This window comes from Schistocerca serialis, chromosome 4 (assembly GCF_023864345.2).
Source record: "Schistocerca serialis cubense isolate TAMUIC-IGC-003099 chromosome 4, iqSchSeri2.2, whole genome shotgun sequence".
Lineage (NCBI taxonomy): Eukaryota > Metazoa > Arthropoda > Insecta > Orthoptera > Acrididae > Schistocerca > Schistocerca serialis.
In genome coordinates this window covers 302,434,845-302,441,842 of record NC_064641.1, presented here as the reverse complement: position 1 = coordinate 302,441,842, position 6,998 = coordinate 302,434,845, and the positions used below count along the sequence as shown (strand labels likewise).

General features: G+C 46.3%; 1 non-coding gene across 1 annotated transcript; it reads left to right on the top strand.

Moving 5' to 3' along the window:
• Positions 1-5,852: 5,852 nt before the first annotated feature.
• On the top strand, positions 5,853-5,927 carry Trnak-uuu (transfer RNA lysine (anticodon UUU)). The gene has a single exon. It is a non-coding gene; the product is annotated as a tRNA-Lys (tRNA).
• Positions 5,928-6,998: the final 1,071 nt, after the last annotated feature.

Here is a 6,998-nt window from a genome sequence, read left to right as displayed (position 1 = left end):
TGCCACATTTTCGGAAAGTATAGCAAAATCATCTGCAAGTGCAAGGCGGTTGATTTCGATCTTTTTGCTTCCTCTTCCTAACCTTATACACTGAAGAGCGAAAGAAACTGGTACACCTGCCTAATATCGTGTAGGGCCACCGCGAGCACGCTGAAGTGCCGCAACACGACGTGGCATGGACTCGACTGATGTCTGAAGTAGTGCTGGAGGGAACTAATACCATGAATCCTGCAGGGCTGTCCATAAATCCTTAAGAGTACGAGGAGGTGGAGATCTCTTCTGAACGGCACGTTGCAGGGTATCCTAGATATGCTCATATGTTCATGTCTCGAAGTTTGGTAGCCAGCGGAGGCGTTTAAACTCAGAAGAGTATTCCTGGAGCCACTTTGTAGCAATTCTGGACGTGTGGGGTGTCGGATTGTCCTGCTGGAATTGCGCAAGTTCGTCGGAATGCACAATGGACTGCTCACGCCCCACACTATTACAGAGCCTCCACCAGCTTGAACAGTCCCCTGCTGACACGCAGGGTTCATGGATTCATTTGGTTGTCTCCATACCGGTACACACCCATCCACTAGATACAGTTTGAAGCGAGACACGTCCGACTAGGCAACATGTTTGCAGTCATCAACAGTCCAATGTTGGTGCTGACGGGCCCGGGCGAGAGGTAAAGCTTTGTGTCGTGCAGTCATCAAGGGTACACGAGTGGGCCTTCGGCTCCGAAATCCTGTGTCGATGACGTTTCGTTGAGTGGTTCGCACGCTGACACACTTGTTGAAGGCCTAGCATAGAAATCTGCAGCAATTTGCGGAAGGGTTGCACTTCTGTCACGTTGAACGATTCTCTTCGTCGTTGGTCCCGCCCTACAGGATCTTCTTTCGGCCGCAGCGATGTTGGAGATTTGATGTTTTACCAGATTCCTGATATTCGCCGTACGCTCGTGAAAATGGTCGTACGGGAAAATCCCCCCTTCATCGCTACCTCGGAGATGTGTGTCCCATCACTCGTGTGCCCACTACAACACCACGTTCAAAATCATTTAAATCTTGATAACCTGGCATTGTAGCAGCAGTAACCAATCTAACAACTGCGCCAGACACTTGTTACCTTATATAGGAGTTGCCAACCGTAGCGCCGTATTCTGCCTGTTTACATACCATTGCATTTGAATACGCATACCTAAACCAGTTTATTTGGCGCTTCAGTGTAGGTGAGATGTTGAGTTCAATGTTTTTCGTTCGAATGTATTTTATTGTAGTTTTCATTATAATCGTATGTATTTGTAGCACTGTAAAAGTGAGGGCGACAGCAAGTTAAATGTGTGTGTGTGGGGGGGGGGGGGGGGGGGGCGGGAGAGAGGGTGGGATGGTGTGAGAGTGGGAATAAGAGGCGATAATAACCGGTGAGTTATCTCCCCTTACCCCAGGGGTAAACTGAGGGCATTTCTTACGGGCAGCTTCCTGCTATCCAGCCTAGAGCCCCACTGACATCTCGAAGTGGTTATCCTCATTGTCTGTTTTTTATCGGCAGATAGGTGAATAACGAAGAGGAACTTTCTTGTTGCATCGCTCGACTGCCACTGTCAAAGACTGTGGTGATTAATTCTGACTGCTACAGTGTGCGATAGTGTGCACGGCGGTAGTGGGAGTGTAGCTGGCCAGCGAGCCGGCGGGCGATGACGTCGGCAGAGCTCGGCGACCAGACGCGACGCGGCAGCGATCAGCGGTCAGCGGGGAGTGCGCGTCACATGCGGCAGATTGCAATCCGCCTGTTTATAAATCGCCGGCTCAGCTCGCTCCGGCTCGAATGACGTGCGCTTCGCGACGCCGTAGTTTGCTGTGCAATACTCAAACAATTACGTGCGGTCGGGGAGGGCTTTGGTCGGGCTCTGCCGGGAAATTGAACGGTTTGATCTCCGGGATAGTGGGCACATTCGTCGCGGCGGTGGCGCGCAATCACGCGCGCCCCGCCCCTCCGCGCCACCAGCTCGCCGGCTCCACCCCCGCACTCGCGGACGTCACGCCTCGCGTCACTCTTGGTGTCGCGCAAGCCGCGCGCTGTGCGCCCTGGCCTCTGCCTCTGCCTCTGCCTCTGCCCCCGTCAATGATAACGATCTGCTCATTTACTCGAGTCACCAAGCACCATGCAAAGCGAAAGGGACCACTGAAAACTTGGAATATTTATCTAAATTACGGCAAAGTGAAGAAAGTTATGTCATATATGAGTAGTTAAAAAGGCACATCTGCACGCTTTATATATTTTACACGCATAACACATTTTTATGAAAAGAAGTACAGAGAATCACAATATTAAAAGAACATGAACATATAAATCGTGCTTCACCAACTCACAAGCCTCAAATTAGCCGGTTACTTAGTTAGCTCCATGTTCCATAGATAATTTGAACGTTTCTTTTATCGAAATGATGTGGAACGAGTCAGTATACACGATATGTATGCATGATTAGTGTTGACATTAATGAACATGTTGTTTTCTATAGTCTTACTCATCCAACTACACTTAATAGCTCGGTTCCTAGTATTTTTTTACGGGCTACCAGCTTTCACATGCAAATTCGGCCATGGAACAGCAGAATGGTTTTAGGTTAGATTTAAAACTTCTTTTGCTATCTGTCAGACGTTTTATGTTGATGGGCAAATAACGACAAAAAATTGTCGTTGCATATTGAACTCCTTTCCGAGTCATTGGCGGCTTTAATAATGGGTAATAAAGCTCATTTTTCCTCTAGTGTTCTAGGTATCAATATCATTGTTCTTCTCAAACTGTAATGGGTTATTTATGAAGAATCTTACGAGCCAATATGTGTATTGTGACGTTACACTTAAAAAAAAAAGTTCAAATGTGTGTGAATTCCTAAGGGACCAAACTGCTGAGGTCATCGGTCCCTTGACTTACTCGCTACTTAAACTACCTTAAACTAACTTATGCTAAGAACAACACACACACCCATGCCCGAGGGAGGACTCGAACCTCCGGCGGGAGAGGCCGCGCAATCCGTGGCATGGCGCCCTAAATCGCGCGGCCACTCCGCGCGGTTTGCACTTAAAATACCAAACTCCTTGAAGAGGTACCTACATGTCGATCGCGCTTTAACACCACATATTATTCGGTTTCGTGCAATCAGTACTTTCGTTTTAAGTGAAGAGTTACCCCTAAAATTATCCCATAAGAGATTAGTGAGTCGAAATATACGAATATGTGAGAGGTGATTCATATGTTTCCAAGACTAGTAATTATACGAAGAGGAAATGTAGCTGATCTTAATTGTTTGAAAAGCTCAGTAATATGCTTCTTCCTGCTCAAGTTTTGATCAGTAAGTACACCAAATAATTTGGAGCATTATACACTGTTTGCTGACTCCTGCTCATGCGTTGCATCAGTTGCTAATAGGACTCCATTTGTTGTTCAGAACTAGATATAGCGTGTTTTTTGAAAATTTCAGGAGAGTCCATTTTCTGAGAACTACTTCATAATTATTTGGAAAATATCATTCATCATCTTTTCTGCTGCTCTCTCTCTGTAATGGGATTTATTATAACACTAGTATCGCCTGCAAAACGTGTCAATTCTGCTTGTTGAACGTTAAGTGGTAGGTCACTCACATATATAAGGAATAGGAGTGGGCCCTAAATTGAACTCTGTAGGACTACCGTTGTGATTTCTTCCCAGTCACAAAAATTTTGTACCCCTGTACCATTGGTTGAATTATGAAGCACAACTTCTGTATTCTGTTTGTTAAGTATGATTCAGACCATTTGTGTGTAAAGCCATCGATTCCAAATATGAATCCTTTATATCTTCCTGAGTGCCCTTAACAAACGTAACCCCACTGGGATAAAATATTAGCCACCCCTTGAAAGAGCAGAGTGGTCGCTTTGGAGTGCTGTAGGATGTATCCGACAGGCATGTGACCTTCCACCGCAGACTTAAATCATGGTAGTAGCGTGTGCTAGACCATTGTACGTTTTTCAACACGTCAAGGTATATCGAAGTGGAGACGTCAGGGAAGAGTAGAAGGGAGTTGTCTTTGCAAGTCAGGGGCCTGACCGCGAATGAAGTTCCTAGATTTCGTGATGTACCAATGCGAACATGTCTACAATAGCGGTGTACCACTCCTAGCCATGTAATATGGCTTAAGAAGATTGGTCATGGAAAGATCATAACCGGAAACGAGTGTCACAATTCGTCAATGACAGTCGCTTTCAAAATCGACGACAGTGAATGCATATCTCAACAAGTTTCCGATCGAACATTCTGAAACGAACTGCGTCCAATGGACGTTTGAAGTCGAGTAACACACGGAAGACCATTGCTCACAGCGGCACGTAAAGCTACACACCGAACATCACAGAAACTGGAGGTGTGTTGTGTTCACCGAAGGCCCAATGTGGAGTTTAAATATTAATTTTCAGATCGTTTTAGGACTGTCTTTCGTACAGTAACTTGGACCCATTAATTCAGATTACAGTGAACATGAACGAAAGATATTTATTTCTACATTCTCGGTGACCAAGAGTCACCGTTTCTCCTGCATCTTCGTGATGAGTATTCTGTGAATACTCTCGACTCAGAATCCTACAACAGTAGTGTTCACAGGTTTGCGCGCTTACATACCTAGTTTTACGAACACTTAGCCACTGGTCTGTTGAATCATCTCATCATAATGTCGTAGAAAGTGTCTTGGACTGTTTGGAATAGCGGGTGGAACATAACAATCAACATCCCTACAATTTGGTATCACTAAAAGCTCTAATCGTCAACGAATGGCTTCATTTGGGTTCCCGTCTCTGTTATTGCTTTCCTTTCATATGTGGTTTGTCTGCAAGCTGTAGATAACCTTTCGTTCGCCGTATTTTGTACAGTGATATACACTGCCTCACAAGCAATTGAAGGACCCAGAAATGGAGGAGAAAACGCAATGAAGCTGCCGGGGTTGGGAGGATACACGATGAAGTTATTTCAGTGATTATAAAATCGAGTCAAATTTACAAACCACTTGGCAGTATCACGCTCCACGCCTTCTGCCTTGTATGCATGCACCAGAAACACCTGAGGATCTTGCTGGTCGTGTTAGTATCTCAACATAATGCAGACAGTCCATAGAGAGATGTACCACGTTTGGACGAGCCACAACACAGTCGCCTGAGAGGTGACAAGCGAGGATGCAGGGTGTCCGTGACGTGCCGTTGTCCTGCCAGACGTTCCTGAGTCCCTGCGAGTCGTGACCTGAAGTCATACTCGATGGCTGCCCACACCATGACGCCAGGGTATCACGACCGTGACTCTCCAAAACATTGGAAGAATGGGTCTTTTCCCAAGGTCGTCGCCATACTCGCCAGCTGTGGTCATTCTTGGTTGTGCATAACGACAATTCATATCTGAACAAAATGTACTGCCGAAATAAGAAATGTATATTAATACCTTCAGCTGCTGACGGGCGTTGATATATATTAACGGGGACAGGTGAAAATGTGTGCCCCGACCGGGACTCGAACCCGGGATCTCCTGAAGGTATTAATATGTAATTCTAATTTCGTTCTAGACGGCTGCAGGTCATCAATGGTGTCTGTTCTTTCGGACATGTCCGAAAGAACAGACACCATATCCATATAAGTATATAGTTCTGGCAATACCGGCCATGACCTCCTTCTTCCGTACGGATGCACACATATTCCCCGAACTCTTACGGGACTAAGTAAGAATGTCTTCCACGAGTAATGAGTGTGTTGGGTAGGGACACTACGAATGTAGTGTGTGGACGTATAAGGTGAGAATGTGGGTCTGGCGGGAGGCGTGCGCGAGATAGTCCCTGCAGTCGCACTGTCCTCTGTGCCCTTGGTGGCTCAAATGAATAGAGCGTCTGCCATTTAAGCAGGAGATCCCGGGTTCGAGTCCCGGTCAGGGCACACATTTTCACCTGTCCCCGTTGATATATATCAACGCCCGTTAGCAGCTGAAGGTATTAATATATAATTCTAATTACGTTCTAGACGGCTGCAGGTCATCAATGGTGCCTGTTCTTCCGGACATGTATATAGTTCTGGCAGTACGGGACTTGGTAAGAATGTCTTCCACGAGTAATGAGTGTGTTGGATATGGACACCATATCCATATAAGTACAATGTATTGCCATTCATCCGCATGTCGTATATTGACGACATAATGACTAGTACGTAACAACGTACTAGTCATTAAATCGTTGTTACGCCTAAGGCTGTTGGGAGCTATCAAGGAAATCAGAGACGCAATGCAGAGATCAGGTAAAGCTTGTAGCGTTTAGGTTACCGGAGCTAATTAGTAACACCAAGGCCATGCAAAACTGCAGAGATCAGGTAAAGCTTGTAGCGTTTAGGTTACCGGAGCTAACGAGTAACACCAAGGCCATGCAAACTGCAGACGCTCTGGCCAGCTGTCCCACGGGAGAGAATAAACTAGGAACTCCATCCACCGCGTAGACGCTATTGTAAGGTGTCACAGTAGAAGACGGCTACAAAAAGGCACGTCTTAGCAGAGGCAACAAGCTTCATACTTGCTCCTGAGAACTGCAACAGCTTAGAGGGCTACTACAGCAGCCCCCTCTTACAAAAGGACAGAGGGCGGGGCCAAGTGACGTAAAACACTGTTGCACTGTTGCTGCTGGCCATAATAGGAGTGGCAGTGACGTTTAGCTCTCAGCTGAACGCTGTTGATACCAATCTTTGAATCTGTTAACTAAAATCGAGAAGCATCCCTACCTACCGAGTAGGACTAAAGGAGAAATCTAAATGTGGTTGGCCAGAGGCGCCCTGGAGGTGGAGAGCGACTCGCCTGGTTGACAGAAGCTTGTTAAGTGCCGGTGGATTGATGGGTCGATTGTAGGAAGCGAGAAATAGTGCGCCACCACGTTTCTTTAAGAACCAATGTTTTTGTACTCAGAGGGAGTTAGTTCTTTTCAGATCGCTGGGACTCGTGACCAGCCTCTGTTAGCTCCGACATGT